Genomic DNA, 20,106 nt, shown 5'->3' with positions numbered 1-20,106 from the left:
ATAAATAAAAAAGACCACCTCCATTAATTGACAGGTATTTTACGAGGCGGTTGGATTTTGTAACCACCTCGGTTAATGTTTGGGCAGTGCCTCTTAAAATCTTTTTTTTTTAGTAGTGAGCATCGCAACGACAATTTGACATTTAGCAGCACACACTTGAACAAGCAATCATGTTTTAGTTCTGAACTCTGAAGTCACCTCTTACAAACGGCACCGCAACGTAGCAAGCACAGTACTGCAGTTATTATCACTCAATAACTATAATAACAACACTTGTATCTGTACCTTCAGTGTCTCGAACACAAACACAGGGACACGACAGCTGAGGCCAGACAGGAGAGAAGCCATGGCGCTACCTGGGGTTTGCAGTCTATGCAGTGAGGATGGGCGGGATGTAAACCGACTTGTTGCCAAGGACGCGGGCACGGGTGTCGGGGAAGTTCTCCATCCAAGGCAGCGTAGTAACGGTGCCGTCGGCAGTGACACCGATCGGGTAGCTGAGGAGGTGGCCTGGGAGATCCTGCTCCAGGTCATCGCTCGAGTACAGATCCCAATACTTCTCAGCGATCCTGTTCACCTTCTGCACACACTCCACGCTCTCAGGGCGCTGGAAGACATCATCCTGCATTCCCAGGTGCTCGTACCACAGAGACATCCGGAAGCCGTGGATGTGGCCACGGGCAGGCTGCCTGGTTGCCAGGTGGTACGGTTGGTACGCGCCCATGGCGATTTCAGAGTCCCTGGCACCGTCCATGCACCTCTGGTTGATGTTGGCAGACCCAATGATGATGTACAAGTCGTCCACTGAAATCAAACAAAAAATGTTACCATCTTCATCAACAAATGGACGCCTTTCAAGCCAAGCAAGAGAGCAATTCAAGCAGGAATTCAGCTTTTGCTACTAAGATTAACTAACTGTATACCTTGAATTATTTTTACTCATTTGAAAAGAATGTTAATTCCTTCAAAAAAAAGTGGAATTATATGAGCATATATAGGATAGTTGTTCCCCTTAAAATTTGTTGTTTTATATTGATGCCTTTCCTTTCCAGCATATAGTTACGCTCTTAACTAAGAAAACATGTTGATCCAAACATATGCACTTCAGAAGAGTAATAAGTTTCACAACAACATCAACCATGCTCCTAATTTTTGATAAATAAAAGTTACGTGGTCTATTAGAAAAACTACTGCCATATCTAGTGTAATGCATGGCTATATAGAGGTTACTATCACGAACAGAAAATCTGACACCTCTGAAGCCAAGAAAAGAAAACAATGTAAGCAGGGTGCCCAAAGCTTTGCTATCAAGAGAAACTAACTATACCCCTTGGTTTCAAGCCAAATGAGAGAAGAGCATGAGACCTTTGAACGAAGCAGGATTATAGTAGCATAGGACAATTTCTTCTTGATATACTTTATTTATGCTTTAAGTTGATTCTGCTGCTCTCTAAAATAGTTATAATTCTAACTTAATTAAAGCGATCCCAGAGACAAAAAAAAAAAAAAAAAGCGATCCCTTGCTTCCATTACAGATAAAGCAGAAATGCATGCTTTGTAGCGAAAGAAAACATGCTCTAGGTGTGAACGTATAAAATATATATTCTATATCAGTAAACTTAAAAATGAAATATACACTACGGGATACTGTGTATTTACCGAGTCTGAGTAACACTCGGCAAATAGTGCTACACACTTGGCAAACTCATTACCGAGTGTCACACTCGGTAAAGTGGACTCGGCAAATAACGACTCGGTAACGTTATTTTACCGAGTGTCTAATATCGGCGCACTCGGAACATAGGTTTACCGAGTGCTGAAATGACACTCGGTAAACAATTATGACTTGACAGTCGTCAGCCTCCAAACTGACCGTTAACGGCGACTTTTACCGAGTGTGACCAGCAGCACTCGGTAAATAAATTAGCATTTCGTGATCAAAACAATTCCGCAAATAAATTTTTTGAATAATGTTTACCGAGTGTAGCTCCTCACACTCGGTAAAAGAATAACCAATTTTGTGATTAAAACAATTCCGCAAATAAACTTCGGGAAATAATGTTTACCGAGTGTTCCCACTCGGTAAAAAGTAGTCAAATATTACCGAGTGGGGATGCGGCACTCGATAAAAAATGGCACACTCGGCAAAATTCACAGAATCAGAACCAATTCGGTTCTGTTCTCTGTTTTACCGAGTGCCACACTCGGTAAAACTGACAGAATCTCTGTTTTACCGAGTGCTGCACTCGGTAAAATATGTCCACAGAAATTTTTTTTTGTTTGTTTCAGTGCATATCCAGTCACAATAAGCAACAAAATCACAGGAAATTATAATAACATGACAGATAGGCAATATATATCACATATATGTCCACAAATGTCACATCCACTCACAATAACCAACATATGTCGACAAGCACCATGCAAAGTCCACAAACACCATCAACATGTGTCCAAAGTCCACAAAGTTCAACCAAGTCCACAGTTCAACATACAAACCCATCAAACAAGGTCGGATGGCCTGTGACGTGGTCGGAGGCCTGCGGAGAAACGGAGTCAAGTCCAGGTCTTGATCACCCTGCATACTGTTATCAGTGTCTTAATTCGATTCGTCTCGATCCACCATTCATGCATACTGTTACGACGACTTTATCAGTCGTACTCTCTTTAGTGTACTGATGTGTGGATAAGGCATTTTTGGTTTGAAATATATTGCAATGATTTCTAAAATGTCGATCTTTTTGGTGTCGCGGGTTCAAATTTCCTTCATGTTTTATCTGCATAAAGATGATCAGTTTGGTTATCAGCTAGCTTTATGTCTGTCTCTGAGAATCCACTAATGCATTTCTCATCGGTCAGACAGATAACTTCAGCATGTTTCTTTGATGTCTCACGTCCAATCCTTTTTGAACCCAATCGAACATGTTCAATTTAATCAGAGCATGTAGATTGGACCACATTTTCCCTGGACTCTCTACCGTGGACCTCAGAAGGGTTACTACCAACTTCGAAAACAAAATATTCCATGAGGCTAATAGTAAGGTAAGCCTATTGTCTCCTCTTTTAGCTGATCAATTAGTATCATTTACATATGTGCAGCGTGTGCATTTCAGCTTCAGATCAGGAGAAGCCTGCTGCTTTCAGCGTGTGTCCTATTCACTTTCAGAAGAAAAAACGAGAAACCGCCGGACTCGCTACATCCCCTATCTGACATGAATTCCACACGGGCGCGACGAGCACGCAAGCAATCCCCAAAGGTCCGTGGACACCGAGCGCTCAGTCCGAGCAGCAGAAACGGCGGCCAGTGCAGGCAACGGGGGCCGTCCCGCACGGATCCATCCATTTCCATTCCATCGCATCACGGCGCCACCAGACGGAGGGGAGAGGTGGGCAACAGGGCAGGTACCTGGCGTCGACGGGAGCAGGCAGGGGTCCCTTGTCGCCACCGGTGCGGCGGGAGCACGTACGGAAGGGGAGGCCGCGGTCAGGGGAGGGGAGAGAGTGCTCGCCGTCGCCGCTACTGCTGGGGCCCACCCCACCCCACCTCGCGGGAACGGGAGCGAAGGAGGGAGCATGGGGCGGCGTCGGCAGAGGGGATCGTCGTCCGGTGCGCCGGTGCCGTTGTCTCTCTCTCCGTCTCTCTCTCTCTCCGTCTCTCCGGTGGCGGCGGCTGTGGGGGACCGCCCGGTGGCGGCGGTGGTGGAGGGGAGGAGGCGGCCATGGTGGTGGGGAGGCGTGTGCGGTGTGTGTGTGTGTGTCTGTGCACGATTTAAGGGAGAAACGGCTAAGTGTTAATGCTTCTGTTTACCGAGTGCCTAAATGTACGGCACTCGGTAAACTCAAGCACCGCAGCCCAATGACATGTGGGCCTGGTACATGTTTACCGAGTGCCCAGATCTACGGCACTCGGTAAACAGAAGCATGGCAGCCCACTGTGGCAGACAGGTGGGCCGTGGCTAACCTTTACCGAGTGTTTGAGGTCACACTCGGTGAAAGTATCCATTATTTCATGCAAAACAGAATAGAAAAAATGCCAATTTAATCCTAAAATTCACCAAACTTTCACATGAACTATTTCATGTCATCTATTTACTATCTAAAAAATTCCAAGTTCAAATCATAATGTTGAATTTCACTCTTAATAGAAATCATACTCGTCATTGTGAATGTTTAGCGTCTCTTTGGGAGATGTACCGGTTCGGCAGCGACGAATGTAAAAATACTTCCAAAACGTTATGAAATTTTTTCTATAACATAGATGTATGCTTCAATGTTAATTCTTCCAATCTTGTGATTTATCGAGTTCGATTTTAATTATTACAATTAAATTTACACGATATGTACCTAATTTTCATAAAGAATGAAAAATTTGTGAAATATAGTAAATAAATCAAAATAAACACCATATTTTGGAATGGAGTACTAAATATCATATGTGGATAGAGGAAAAAGAATGAAGGGAAAAAAAGAAATTTGGTTGAATTTTACCGAGTGTTTCGCCAATACACTCGGTAAAAGATAGTGTTTACCGAGTGTTGCGCCAATACACTCGGTAAACATGTCATGCCGTGACGCCGTTTGGGGCACAGTTGCTATCCTAGGTGACGTGGCACCTCAATACCGAGTGGCTGTTTTTACCGAGTGCACCCCTTCGGTAAACTTGTAGTTTTACCGAGTGTCTGAAGTTACCGAGTGTTCTGACTCGGTAAAGCGGTCTACTACCGGGTGTTTATGTTTTTCGAGTGTTGGCACTCGGTAAGTACTGTTTTCCAAGTGCCCCGACTTTTGACACTCGGTAATTGTCGGGGCACTCGGTAACTACACAGTCACCGGTAGTGATAGTGCAATACGAGGGTAAAGTACAACTGATCCATTACCTATTATCATTTTGCTATGAACATAGATCATAAACCTCCTAGCCTCTTGAGCACGGATGTAATCAGTGTCATGTTCTGGGTGTTGCTCGGGTTCATATTCTCACTCCTGCTTCACCTTGCGGTTACCTAAGCACAAGAAAGTGAGATAGTCCTTGGGGTTTGCTTCGATTCTCTTGGCTTGGAGAGCTTGTGTGACGTCAGTATACATCATCTCCATTGCTCTCCTTTGCCAGTCAAGGATTGCCTGAACAGAAGACTCTTCTGGAGGATTCTCAGTCCACGTTGGCACCAAACATAAACAGTAAATCGTTCCCCAGCTTCAATCTTGCTGACAATCTTCAATGAGAGCTCCTTTGGAATCAAGTGAAGAGCACCAATTTCTTCGGGCTTGATGCCTTGGGGCTTCCATCCATATGAACTTCCAAGGAAGTACTGATTCTCAATGTATATGAAGTTCTTCACCCTTCAGATGGCATTCATGTATGCATCCTGGATACTCAGGTCGATGATTTGATCCTTTCCACTCACAAGCCCAGCTCTTGCAGCTTCCTCAGGAGTCTCGGGGAAACCAAAAGCAGCACCACCATCAATGGATCTGAAGAGCTGAACATTCCATGTTTCTCTGTCCTCCTGGAACATCGCAGGAGAGGGGGGAATAATAATGTCAGAAAGATCCCTGAGACGTACAAGGAGGTCCTTGCCACCCTTCTTCCTCCATCTCTGCTCAAAGTTGTAAAGAACATCCCAAGCAATTGGCCCTTCCAGCCGTGAATGAATATCATGCCATGGCTCTCTTGGACCACCTTTCTTGATTGATCCACCCTTAAAGTTTGGCTAGTGGAAGTCATCATGATGGACACTGTCAAGTGTCCTAAACAAGGAGTAATACTGGGTATCATACCTTCCATTACAAAGGTCAATGCTACCAATGAAGCTGACTATCCTCCTCCGCTGGGAGTCTTGGTTGGGTAGCTCATGGTCAACTACTACTATCTTCTGATGGTGCGTGAACATAGTTGATATCTTCAGATCCTGAACCAAGCTGCCAGAACCATCAGGGTTGCGACCGCACAGAACACAGTTGACGTCCGTGCCATAAAAGTAATTTGCAGTCTCCTCATCATGGGTTGCCATAATGCCATCCTTCTTAAGCAGGCCGACCGAAGTCCTATCATCCCACACTAGCATAAGGACCTGGACACCTTCACTGGCCTTCCTCTTGAGCAACTCCCCAAGAGTAACATCACTCCAGGTTTTGGCCTGTTGGTGTCCCTAACCAAGGTGATCTCTGTGTACACGGACCAGCCAGTTATGTAAATCAAACGCTGGGCCTTTCTTATGGCATCAAAGATATCCTCCCAGCACCTTTATGGCTCATAGTTCTTGCCATCAGCAAGCGGGATCCTGGGAACGAAGTTGTCGGGGACATGAGCATCTTGGTACAGAGTAACCTTACACCCCTGGCTCTGCGGGAAGAAGGTGTATGGAACACCAGGTTACTTGGTGCTCCGGACACCCCTCACCCAATTGCGGTCCTTGGAAACGTCAAAGTACTGGAGCTTCACATGGATCTTGCTGTGTCCAATGGGTTCACGCTTGTCATCACAGATTTCAAGCCACCTGTCAATCTCCTCTCCGTCCAGGAGGTCCGTGATAGGCAATTAAGTCCTCCCGATGAGCGAGGCCCCAATGGGGTTGTCGATCTTGACGGTGAAGATGACGTTGGCGGCCCTGTGCGTGCAGTAGATGTGGAAGGACTCGTACCAGCGAGGATTGATGGGCTCGTTGAAGATGGTACGTGTACGCCCAACGCAGACCTTCTCCGGATCAATGGTGGCTTATATCTCGGTGCTGCCCTTGTCGACACCCACGGTTTCCTCGATCCCTTCCACAAGCTATCGAAACAAAACAAAATGAACATGTCGTGTTAGCAGAAGAGACGAATCTGGTAGGCATACTTCGAAACGAGATTTAGGGAACTAATGCTTGAGCACTCTCGCTCTTGAGCAAAATTAGAACAGTAGCATGGCAGTTAATGATGAAGCGATCAACAGTAGTAGAGAGAATAGTAATCCGGAGGGAGGCAGGTAGTGCCATCATTCATGAATCATTCGCTGTCTCTGTATTAACCAAATCACACGTCACGAGTTAGTGAAAGCAGATTAACTCAACACGATAATCATTAGATCTCAAGCATCGTTTATAAACAGAATACATGGAGGCATATGGAGAGGCATGTTAAGAAACAAAAAACAAGGAAACTATTTAAACCGCCTCCTGAGATGGCACCAGTACATGCGCCTGCTACTGCATGGTCTGTAGAACGCATGAGGATTAACACGCTAACACGCCCCTACAGTTGGAACGTCGATATCAGCCGGAATTGGAGACGTTCAAACTGGACCTTTATTCCGTAAAAACAGAGGTAGGCACATCCTAGTGAATATGTCCACATAGTGCGAGGTGGCATGCACATGAAGAACTTGGAGTGTACATCAATCTCAATGTGTTTGGTGCGCTGATGTTGTACCAGTTTTGTTGAGAGATTAACGGCAATGATGTTATGACAAAACAGCACAGTAGAACGCCTGAGACAGATACGGAGCTCCCAAAATAACTGACGGAGCAAAGTGACCTCTGCAGCAGCATTAGCAACTACCTGATATTTGGCCGCTGCACTCGAATGGGGCACTGTTGTCCGGCGCTTTGATGACCAGGAGATCGAATTATCGCCCAAAAATACAGCATACCCTAGCCAGCATAATCAGCATTGGAGTATGCAACCAGGTCATAACTAGAAGAACAAAGCAGCCGTAGACCATAGTCCAAGGTGCCCTTGATATTGTGGAGAGCACGCTTGATCAAGGCCAAATGCAGTAGACCGGGATCATGCACATAAAGACAGATCTACTACGTGACATAAAGAGATGTTCGACTGGGTGAAAGTGAGATATTGTAGGGCACCAGCGAGAGCATGGTAATAGGTGGCATTGGTAACAGGAGGCACATCAGAAGAGAGGTTAGCATTGTGTCCATTGGAGCGGAATAGGGTTTGTAATCCGACATATCAGCACGATCCAAGATCTTAAGCATATAGTGACGCTGTGACAGGTTCATACCAATAGTACTCCGAGAGATAGGCATCCTAAGAATGTGACGTAGACTGCCAAGATCCTTCATAGAGAAGTCCTTGGAGAACTGACAATAATGCGTAGCAAATCTCCAGAAGAGGCAGTTAAAATGATATCATCAACATAAAGAAGCAAGTATGCCCTGTTGGACTCGCACCGAAGAACAAAGAGAGATGTATCCGATTATGCTTCCATAATACCAATAGATCGAAGAAAGGAAGCAAACTTGTTGTACCAACCTCGGGGTGCCTGTTTCAAGCCAAATAAGGACTTATTAAGATGGCACACATGGTCAGTCTTGGAGGAATCAACAAAACCATACGGTTGTGCACAATAGACCGTCTCACTCAAGGTGCATGGGAGAAAAGCATTCTTCACATCCAACTGATTTACCGGCCAGTTTCGAGATATTGCTAGAGATAGAACCGTGCGGATGGTGGCTGCCTTCACAATCGGACTAAAAGTCTCACCAAAATCAATAATAGGGCACTGTTTGAAACCCCACATTACCCAACGAGCTTTGTAACGATCTAGGGTACCATCAGGAAGCAACTTGTTCTTGTAGATCCACTTCCCGGTAACAAAGTTGGTGCCACATGGGGGAGGAACAAGATCCCAGATGTTGTTCGCTTGGAGGGTGGTGCATTCCTCTAGCATAGTATCCCGACAGTTTGGATCAGCCAAAGCACGACTGTAGGTCTTTGGAATAGGAGACAACACAGTGGTTTGCAGGTTAAAGATCTTCTAGGGCTGTTGAAAACCATGATTGCCCCGAGTGACCCTAACATGGTCATTGATGATAGTCGAGACTGGAACAGCGCCTGGTGGAAGCTGTGCACCAGAACCAGGTGTGCTGCAGAAAAGAGGTGCTAGCCTACGATGAGGCTAAGGGCGGGTTGTTGGGCAAAAACATCCTAGTACCTGATGGTCCAGCGACCGCCGAAGGCCGGCCAATGCAAGGGAAATGGGCTCCACCATGATCGACCCATGGATGGGAGCTATCGAGGCTGAAGTGTCCAGTTTCCTGCTGGCAACAGTCAGAGAAACATATTCATTGGGGGCAGTGCTAGATCGGCCAAGACCTGCAGCACCTGGACATGCAAGACCAGAACCTGCAACAAAGTACTAATAGGGCTAGACACATAGTCAAACTCTGAGACAAATTCATGGTTGGATAAAGGGAGTGGGGCAGGAAGCTCGGCAAAAGGAAAGGAAGTTTGGTAACGTGTCAAGAAATAATGTGATTTCTAGCAAGATCGAGGCAGTGCTATCCCTTGTGTTCCGAGGGATATCCTAAGAAGACGCAAAGGGTGGACTGAGGAGCGAGCTTATGTGGAGTGGTTGTAGATAGGTTAGGATAGCACTTACAACAAAAAAAACAAAGATGATCATAGGAAGGGTCAGCACCATACAGAGCAGAGTACGGAGTTTGCAAATCAAAGGTCTTGGTTGAGTGGTAGTTGCGGAGATAGGTGGCTGTGTGAAGGGCTTCCACCCACTAACGCACCAGAATGCTGGCTTGAAACATTAGAGAACACTTAATATTATTTGTGGAACAGATAATAAGTTCGATGTGACCATTTTGGGGGGAAGTATGAGGGCATGACATGCAAATGGTGGCACCATGAGTGAGGAGGAAGGAGCAGGTGGTGGCGTTGTCCAACTCCTAATGCTTGTCACACTGGACTGTCTTAATCGTGGTGCCAAACTGAGTAACGAGATAAGTAAAAAAGTTGGAGAGTAGGAAATATGTCTGACTTGAGACGTAAAGGAAAAGTCCATGAGTAATGTGAGCAATCATCAAGAATTGTAAGACAGTATATATAGTCAGTGACACACTTGCAGTTGAAGATGTCCACAAATCATAGTGTATTAAATCAAAATTCTTGAGAGCACGAGAATAGGATTGAGTAAAAGGAAGGTGCACATGGCAGCCTAGCTGACAAGCATGACATATGGTTTCTAACTCACTTTTGTTACTAGCAGAATGTAAGAATGGTGCTAAGTGAGATAAGGACTCAAGGCCAAGATGACAGATCCGGTGGTGCCAAATCATGGGAGGGGATGTGATGGTGGCGAAAGTGTGAAGGTGGGTTGGTGGCCAAAAGGAGTAGAGCTCCCCAGAACTATTGCACCTAACGATCTTGTTCCGCATTACCAGATCCTTCACAGAGGGACCAAAAGGGTCAAATTCGATAGAACAATGATTGATAGCGGTGAAACGATGGACTGAAATGAGGTCCTTAATAATGTGCAGGGAGATAACAAATGTAAAGGGTGATCTGTAATAGGAAAAGAAGTAGACCCGACACTAGTGATAGGTAAAACAAGAGCCATTACCGACCATGATATTAGAGGGGTAAAAGAATTGGGTGAGTGAACATAGTATAAAGAGTCAGAGTTTGAGACCATTTGAAAGGAAGCACCTGGGTCTATGTACCAGTGGTCTTTTGGTGGAGGAGTGAGTGTCATGGTGTTGAAATTGTTCACAAAGCCTACGGGTCCCATGTCCAGGATTGTTGTTGGTGTGGTGCGACGGAAGGGGCGCTATAGAAGGGTGCAGAGGCTGGTGAGCCTGCGACGAATGGCTTGCCGACTGGGCTGGTGAACTGCTGGCTAGCGTACTACTTCTGGATAGGCGTGCTAGCGATGAGAGCATGTTGGCGGTCTTTAACTCCTATTTCTTACCACCAACTCTCACATAAAATGAACTCATACAAAAACTAAACTTAGAATTAGGGCTTATAACTAATGAATTCCACAAGTTTTGGTGATTATTCATTTACTGGAGGACATGTCAGAATAACAAGGAAAACATGCCCAAATACGCAATAGGACAAGGCGTAACATCACCCAACATGAGCCCAAGAGGAGAAGGCCAAATAAACCTGGCAAATCAGGGCCAATCATGTGGAGAAAAAGGCCAAAACCCACATCAAATCATCTCCAAATGTCGCTAAACTTTGCAGTAGCCATCTAGAGGCCCATGGAAGGCAACACACCGAAGCTGGGGCCATTTGGGCCAATTGAGGTGTGGCAACACACCGAAGCCTGGGTTGGTGATATCATTATGCGGCGTAGGAGGGTACGCTAGAGTGGTGTCCATAGATGTCGTTTGAGTGTAGGACATGCTGGCGAGAGTCACTTCCTCGATAAGCAGATCTGCATGGACGTTGAAGTAGGCCAGAAACGAGCGCGTGCGCTTGATGAATGATGCCATGTGAGAGTACCGCTCGTTTAGCCCGTGAAGAATATTAAGGACTAAGGTGCGGTCCATAACTGGCTCACCAATGTCCCCAGAGTGTCCGCCATACGCTTCATCTTGTTGTAGTAGTCGGTAATAGAAAGGTATCACTAAACATGGGTCCAGAATTCAGCATCAAGGATGATAGTATGGGTCTCCTTATTGATGATGAACTATTCTTCAAGGGCGAGCCAGATGGAGCGCGATGTCGGCGATGCGATGGACATTGCTTCGATGCGCTCAAAGCGACGCCGTGCCGAACAGACATGACTTGACATTGCAATCCATGCGATGGCAATGAGAATCCATGGAGAAATCATCATCGGAGAGGACTAGAGAGTCGAGAGCGTATTTGGTAACGGTGTTGAGGAAGAGTCTGCGCCAACGGCTGTAGAACATGGACGTCTGCTCGAGGACGAGGAGGATCATCATCTTGATGTTGAACACCGCAACATCATGAGCATGGAGCTGGGACTGCTCCACGTTCTCGTACTCCGCAAGACGATGGGTGGCTTCCTATGCCCTGATTGTGGTTGCCCAGGCCTCGGCGGTGGCTGCTTCAGCTGCAGCCTACCGGAGCGCAGTGTCCTTGTTGGACAACATTGGGAGAGTGGGAGTGCCGGCAAACGAAGGGATGCCGGCATGGAGGCGGGAGGATGCCACGGTGAGAGGCCAAGGGCGGTTTAGGGAAAGCAAAAATGAGGGGATCAGTCCCCGTTTGATTCCACGAAAGCGGATTAACTCAACGCGATAATCATTAGATCTCATGCATCGTTTATAAATAGAATACAAAGAAACTTTCTAAACCACCTCCTGAGATGGCACTTGGTATGTGTGCCTACTGCCACTGCATGGTCTGTAGAACATGTGAGGATTAACACGCTAACAGTTAGCGCAACTGTTGGAGGCTAGCATGCCAAATCGGGGCTGTCGAGCATGGTGGGAGAGAGATCATTGGGAGACTAAGGAGAGGAGTACCTTCATCTGTGTACCATGAATCTTTTTCAGTGGGAGGAGATGCCCTAACCTCTCATTGTCCTCTAGGATTCAAAATCTAAATTTGTGTTCTTGTGATTCGTGTTTCAGTCTTCTTTGACTCTCTGTTTTCCCTCTCCTCGTTTTGCTTCCATCTTTGATTTGAGATGGTTTGGGGTCTTTCCGATTGATCTGATATGAGCTAGGACAATTTTCTTCAATGAGATTTCTCTAAATCCACATGAGCTCGCAGATCGGGATGATTTTCATTTTGGGGAGGAAAAACTATGTTCTTCGCACGGTTTGAAATTCCCATGGATTGGCTAAATCTTGGGTGATGATTTCTTAGGGATAGCCCACCTACTGCCTTGTGACCATCTGGTTAAAATTTCATGGCAGGTGGATTCGATTTGGCCAAGATTCGATCAAGTTTTTTATGTCGGGCTGCTAGTCACGGGGGCATGCACTGGACTCCTATTGGGTGCACTGGTCTTCTCACCGGACGTGACCGATGCCCTATCACTACCGGAAACCGGCGATTTGCCGAGTGCCGAGGCTTTGCCGAGTGTATTTTATCGGGCACTCGGCAAATACCGTGTTTGCCGAGTGCCAAATAAAATACACTCGGCAAACAAAAACACACGGCAAAATACGTCTTTGCCGAGTGTTTTTTTCTGGCACTCGGCAAAGAAGCTTTTTGCCGTGTGCATTTTTTTTTGCCCTCGGCAAATCATTTTTTCGAAGCAATTTTTGAGGCCCTAAATGAATTCAAATGAAAAACTTTTCAACTACAAAGTTGTATAACTTCTCAAGATCTACAAAGTTTATTTTGGTCATTTCTTCATTTGACAAAGCGACAATAACGTTGTTCATAAAATCTACATATCTAATATCTCTCATATTAATTTCATGAAAGTAGAAGATACATATATAAGATTTGTGAACAATGTTACTACCACTACGTCGGATGAACAAATGACCAAAATAAACTTTATAGATCTTGATAAGTTATGAAATTTTGTAGTTGGCAACATTTTGATTTGAAATCATCTTGTCATGCAAAAACGACGTTTGAATTTGGAAATTTTAAAATTTGAATTTTTCAAACGACCTCGGATGAAAAAACTTACTAAATGAAAATTGTAGATCTCAAAAAGTTATGAAACTTTGTAGTTGACCACTTTTTGATTTGAATTCATTTAGGGCCTCAAACAAGCAATTTACTCTCAGTTTGCCGAGTGCCTTTTTTCTAGCACTCGGCAAAGCCGTATTTTGCCGAGTGCCTATATTTTGGCACTCGGCAAAGAGGTATTTTGCCGTGTGCATTTTTTTGACCCTCGGCAAATCAGTTTTTTGAATCAATTTTTGAGGCCCTAAATGAATTCAAATGAAAAACTTTTCAACTACAAAGTTGTATAACTTCTCAAGATCTACAATGTTTATTTTGGTCATTTCTTCATTTGACAAAGCGACAATAACGTTGTTCATAAAATATACATCTCTCATATTAATTTCATGAAAATAGAAGAGAGATATATATGATTTGTGAACAATGTTACTACCACTATGTCGGATGAACAAATGACCAAAATAAACTTTGTAGATCTTGAGAAGTTATGAAATTTTGTAGTTGGCAACATTTTGATTTGAAATCATTTTTCATGCAAAAACGACGTTTGAATTTGAAAATTTTAAAATTTGAATTTTTCAAACGACCTCGGATGAAAAAACTTCCTAAATGAAAATTGTAGATCTCCAAAAGTTATGAAACTATGTAGTTGACAACTTTTTGATTTGAAATCATCTTATCATGCAAAACTACGTTTGAATCTCTCAAATTTAAAATTCAAATTTTTCAAACGACCTCGGATGGAAAAACTTACTAAATGAAAATTGTAGATCTCAAAAAGTTATGAAACTTTGTAGTTGACCACTTTTTGATTTGAATTCATTTAGGGTCTCAAATAAGCAATTTACACTCGGTTTAGTATAATATATTGGGAACTAAAACGGAATCTAGACATAAGTGACAGTGTGGTGTAGTGGTAGAGGAGGTTTGTGCGCAGCGGGAGGTCTTGGGTTCGAATCCCGTCGGCCGCGTAGCCGTGAAATTTACGCGAAAAAAGCCGGAGATGGATGGGCGCCGACCGGTGGGGGCCTCCACCAATTAAAAAAAAATTCATTTTTTTTTGGGTAAAAATTCCCATTTTTTTCGGCTTTTTTTTCGGTTCCAACTTTGCCGAGTGTCGGCACTCGGCAAAGGCTTTGCCGAGTGCCCGACAAAAGACACTCGGCAAAGACGTCTTTGCCGACTCTTTTTTTGCCGAGTGCTCTTTGCCGAGTGCAGCACTCGGCAAAGCCTTTGCCGAGTGCAAATTGGGCTTTGCCGAGTGCCCCTGGCACTCGGCAAATTCACTGAGTCCGGTAGGGTATGCTATTGGCGCTCGTGTTTTTGGTTCGGCACTAGCGTGACCGGTATGCTGCTTGTGCACTGGATACTCCACCGGTGGTAACTGGCGTGTTGAACATCCCTCACCTGCGGTCTCTCTCCTCTCTCTCTGCAACATGGTGACCGGTTTCTATTTGTAAGGCTGCATCAGCTGATTGATCTTTTATAAGCTATAATAAAAGTTAGTTATCGATTCATATTGTTGTTTGTAAGGCTACATCAGCTGATTGATCTCTTACGAATCATAATATAGATCAAACTTATTGGTTTTGTATTAAATAACTTATTGTTTAGTACAATATCACCAATTATCGAATCGACTAAGATGAGTATGATCTATAATAAAAGTTAGTTATCGATTCATATTGTTGTTTATAAGGCTGCATTAACTGATTGATCTCTTACGAATCATAATATAGATCAAAGTTATTGGTTTTGTATTAAGTAACTTGTTGTTTAGTACAATATCATCAATTATCGAATCGACTAAGATTAGTAAGATTTCCCTTACTGTTTTTGGTTGATTTATCGGTTATCAATCTTATTGTAATTAATGTTTTATTAATTACAATAAATTATCTTATTGAGATAGAGATAGATCGGCCTCAAATTATCTTAATTGGTCGTCCCTTGCCTGGTCATGCTTTAAATCATATAATTGATGACTTAATTCTGCTAGATTGGCTATTTTATCTCTATTCCAATCAAACATAGCACGCAATCAAAGACATGTTCAAAATCTTGAATAAATTCATTAGTTAATGACACTACTATAGATGCATCGACCTGGTCGAACCTCACTAGTAAGACTTTAGATCGGAAAATATCAATTAGTGGTTTTGTTCACAATCAAGACATGTACTCTGTTTGTTTGCTATGTAATACAATCGGCTATTTTAGCCGATTTGTTTGTGACCTCATACATATAACATGTTTCCATGAACCTGTCGATATATGTATGGTTTTATCGACTCTTGGGTTTTAGTTTGATACCATTATCATAGCTATATCGATTTGATAGAACCTCACTGTTGATGGTGACAGATTAGATTCAGGGTGTTTGTAGATTCATTTGTACTAGACAGTCAATTTATTCGGATGTTATATTCTTTCTCGTGAAACTTATCGGCTCAATGCTTTATACTAATCATGTTCATCTAGCTGATGATGTTTTCTTAAATTACTTATATGGGTGTATTGTACTTGTTTTCATCTAGGTTGATCAATCACAATAAAACTACTATGACCCATGAGTATCGATTATCTTAAATTCATACCACTATCATTGATATTAGCCAATAATCTTTAATTTAGCGATCCTTGCTTTTACTGATATGCTGGATATCAACTATTTAGTAGATAGCCTTATCGAATCGGCTATCTTGCTGTATATTTGGAACTGTCTGGAGCGACACCGACATGTTCCACCTTAAATTACTGATAAGATTTTCTCTTCTTGTCAATTGTAGGTCAAATTGACTGGCATATCGTCGGTTCTTTAGAATCGATTAGTTATGTGTTGAAGCCAAGTAGATCTCTAGTCTCATTTGGTTCCGATCTTCCGGCTTGCTGTGTGTTGGTCACATTACCACATTTTTGTGCTAATACACTTTTTGGCAGGCCCGGTGGGACAACAATTGTCATGGCAGCTCACAACAACAGGGACATTCTTATGGTGCCTTATGAAGACTTATATGATGAGGGTAAGGATGTCATTGGTAAGGCTATATAGGAGTTTTAGAACAAGTGCTTGTTGTCATACACCAAGACGCGTGACAATAAAGTTGTTCAGAAAGATCTACTACCAAGAGTTTTGATACATGGAAAGTCAGATACAGATGAAGCTAATGGTAGACGTTTTTTTGTAGAAGCTATCAACAAATCTGTTCATGATGCCATGTTGAATCAAAATACAACTTTCTTGAATACATTCCACAATACCATGAAGGAGGTGTTTCATGGATATCCAATTGATCAGGTTGGACTATCTTATTACAACATTCATCATCCATCGACTCAGGTGACTAATCAAGCTAGTACTAGCCATCAAGAAACAGCACTAGCTGGCAATGATGATGCACAGGCAATTCAGAGCTCATCTGAGCAAGTTCAGGGTGCTACTATGAATCAAATACAGTATAATCCTAGATCATCAGTGCAGCATGTGCAACAGCCGACAGGGCAAGTTCAGAATCAAATGTTTAATTTTGGCACATCAGGCCAAGTACCTCTGTCGGCTCAAAAAATAACGCCATCAGTTCAAAGGATTCGTAGAGATATAGATCCTAATGTTTACAATCAGAGACTTCAAGTAACAAATCAGCAAAGGACTCAACAGATAGAGATTCCACAAGGATATTATTATGGGACAAATTATAATACCCTCCATATGATTCCAAATCTTGGGTATCAAGGTACTCAAAATTTTAATCCACAGATGGGCCAGCAATTGCAAAGATATCCAAATTCAAATGCTGATGAGTTGTTGCTCAGAGTAACTGAAATGATGAAGACTCAGTTCAGTTTAAAACCAAAAGGGCAGACCTTTTTGTACAAATGTCCATATCTAGAGTGGTATGATTTGGTTGCTTTTCCTATAAACTACAGGCTTCTTGAATTTGCTAAGTTCTCTGGTTAGGATAGCACAAGTACAATAGAACATGTCAGTCAGTATCTTACTCAGTTGGGTGAAGCATCCATTGAAGAAGCTCATCGAGTCCGTTTCTTCTCTCTGTCCCTGTCAGGACCAGCTTTCACCTGGTTTTCATCGTTACCAGTTAATTCTATTGTCAATTGGACTGATCTGGAGAAGAATTTTAATACATATTTCTATAGTAGGATAGGAGAAAATAAAATCATAGATTTGACAACCATAAGGCAAAGAACTAATAAATCGGGTGCTGAGTTCCTTTAGATGTTCCGGGAAACAAGAAAATTGTGTTTTTTATTGAATCTGACTGATGATCAGCTAGCTGCTTTGGCTGTTCGAGGAATGTTGCCAACATGGAGAGAAAAACTGCTTAGGCAAAAGTTTGATAATTTAGGTCAGTTGGCTCAACGGGTGGTGGCACTTAATAGCTCATTCTAGAAAATACGCAGAGATACTCGATTCTAGAAGAATGTCGCAATTGCTGAAGCTTATAATCTATATTTAGTTGATGATGATGGAGAGACTGGTGAAGAAGAGGAGATTGCTGCAGCTGAATGAAATTGGGGTAAAAAGATAGTGATGGTTCCAAATCCTTGGGGAAAAGGAGTTGAAGAAACTTATGATTTTGAAGTCACAAAATCAGACAAACTCTTTGATTTCTTGCTTGAGAAAGGACATATCAAATTGCTAGCCAATCATGTCGTATTACCTCCTGATCAGTTGAAGAATAAGAAGTTCTGTAAATTTTATAATACTACTTCTCATTCTACTAATGAGTGCAGAATTTTTCGACAGCATATACAAAGGGCTATTCAACAAGGGAAGCTTAAATTTGATACACCTCAGAAGATGAAAGTTGATGATAATTCTTTCCCAAAGGATCAGAATATGGTTGATGCTAAGTTGCTCTTCGGTGCCGTGTTCTTCCATAGCCTCTGCCAGATAATGGCTCTGCCAAAGAAAAACAAAAATCAATTAGCCTCCGCTAAGACAGAGTAACAATCCAAGAGGCAAAGAAGAAAACATACCACACACTACTGCTCTAAGTTCATGCGAAGCAGCTAGAAGTAATCCATGTCCCTCATGTGATGGTGAAGGTGACCTGCCAGTAGGTGAAGTGTAAGACACGTAAGAAAATAAGGAAAACCAAAAAGATGGAGGAAATACAACGTTCGATATTTTTATAGATAGCCTCAAGGGTATGCGACCACCCACTTATTGTTCTATCGGAGGAACATGAAATAAGAAGGTTGGATTAGGAAAATCCGGTGAAAACAAACAAAGCAGAAGTAAAGCCCTAAAGACAAGAAACACCTTCGCCATGATCCATAAAGGGAGCAGAAGGGCGGGGAGTTGGCCCCATAAGCGGAGGCCTTGGCGCCGCCCCCAAACCAATTCGGGCAAGGTCAGCCCCCAGAGGATCATTGGGGTTCGCATCTATCCTCCCTAAGGCCTCCGTCTGGCCCCCTACACAAAAACAAGCCAGCTTTGGCCTACACAGAGAAAAGAAAAGACCAAAGCGGAGCAAGGATGGAGGACAGCTTACCAACATGCAAAGGACTTAGAACTCTACCCAAGCCTCCAGCATCTCCTGCACCATGTCTGGTGCTAACCAGATCCACACTCTGCTGCGGGTCTACCAGGGAGGCCACCTCCGCCTCATCTTTGGACACCTCATCGACATCAAGTGTAGGATGGCTAAGGCCGACACCAATGTCACCTCCCTCCTCCCTCAGTGAAGAAGCATCACTAGCATCACCAGCCTCCTCCTACTGGTACTCCTCCTCATCCTCACTGATGCCACTACCTTGGACCTAGAGGAATCATCGCCCAACACACCGGGCATAGGCGTCACAGCGGAGGGCTCGGCAGCAAGTCCAACCAAGCCTCGGACGGCGGTGTCCACCAAATCTTCCATGCCTAGATCCAGGGAAGCACAGAGTATGTGCCCCCACTGTCGGCAGCAGTGGAGGCAAACCCCCCACTGACGTTCTCAGCAATCTCCTTCCCAGCATGCACGGAGGCAACCACAGAAGCGTCGGTAGAGGCAGCATCAGAGGCAGCCCTTGTCTTCTGCCACTTAGTGGTCACCTTGGAGGTCGTCTGCACCTTCCTCTTCTTCGCCTCCACCGTAGCTATTGCATTCTTCATGGTGGCCTTCCTCGCCTTGTCCTCAAGGGATTTCATCACCTTCGCGGGAACTTCATCCTCCTCATGATGAATCCCAAATTCTTCAAACGGTCTCACTACTACAAAAATCTTTATAAGGGTGGGCCAAATTGATTAATGGAGGCAGGCATTACAACAAACTCTAATCAAAGGTCACTGTTAATGCTAGATTAACGGAGGCAGTTGTTTTGCCTGCCTCCAAAAATAAATTAAAAAAAGAAAAAAAAGAAAAAGCCCAAAGCCCAAAGCCCAAACTAGGCTTGGGCCTGGATCTAGGCTGCATGCCACCGGATCCACCCGCGCCGGGGCCAGATCCGCCGCTGCCGGATCCACCCACGCTGGGGCCAGATCCGACGTGGTGCAGCCCACTACCACCGGATCCGCCATTGTGGAGTCCGCGGTCGCCAAATCCGCCTATGCTAGGGCTAGATTCGCCATGGTGGAGCCCATCGCAGCCAAATCCACCGTCGTGGAGCCAGCCGCCTCCAGATCTGCCCATGCCGAGGCCGGATCCAGCCTCCCCATGCACCGGCTGAGCTTGAGGGAGAGGGATGCACCAATGGCCTCTTTGTGCGCTGGCCGAGCTTGAGGGAGAGAGATGCACTGCTAGA

At 44.1% G+C, this 20,106-nt stretch overlaps 1 pseudogene; it reads right to left on the bottom strand.

The window, feature by feature from the left end:
* Positions 1-370: 370 nt before the first annotated feature.
* LOC136507791 (phospholipase D alpha 1-like) lies at positions 371-19,513 on the bottom strand (annotated as a pseudogene).
* Between the last annotated feature and the right edge of the window lie 593 nt (positions 19,514-20,106).

This window comes from Miscanthus floridulus, chromosome 15 (genome assembly GCF_019320115.1).
Source record: "Miscanthus floridulus cultivar M001 chromosome 15, ASM1932011v1, whole genome shotgun sequence".
Classification (NCBI taxonomy): Eukaryota; Viridiplantae; Streptophyta; class Magnoliopsida; order Poales; family Poaceae; genus Miscanthus; species Miscanthus floridulus.
This window is presented reverse-complemented; position numbering and strand designations above follow the sequence as displayed.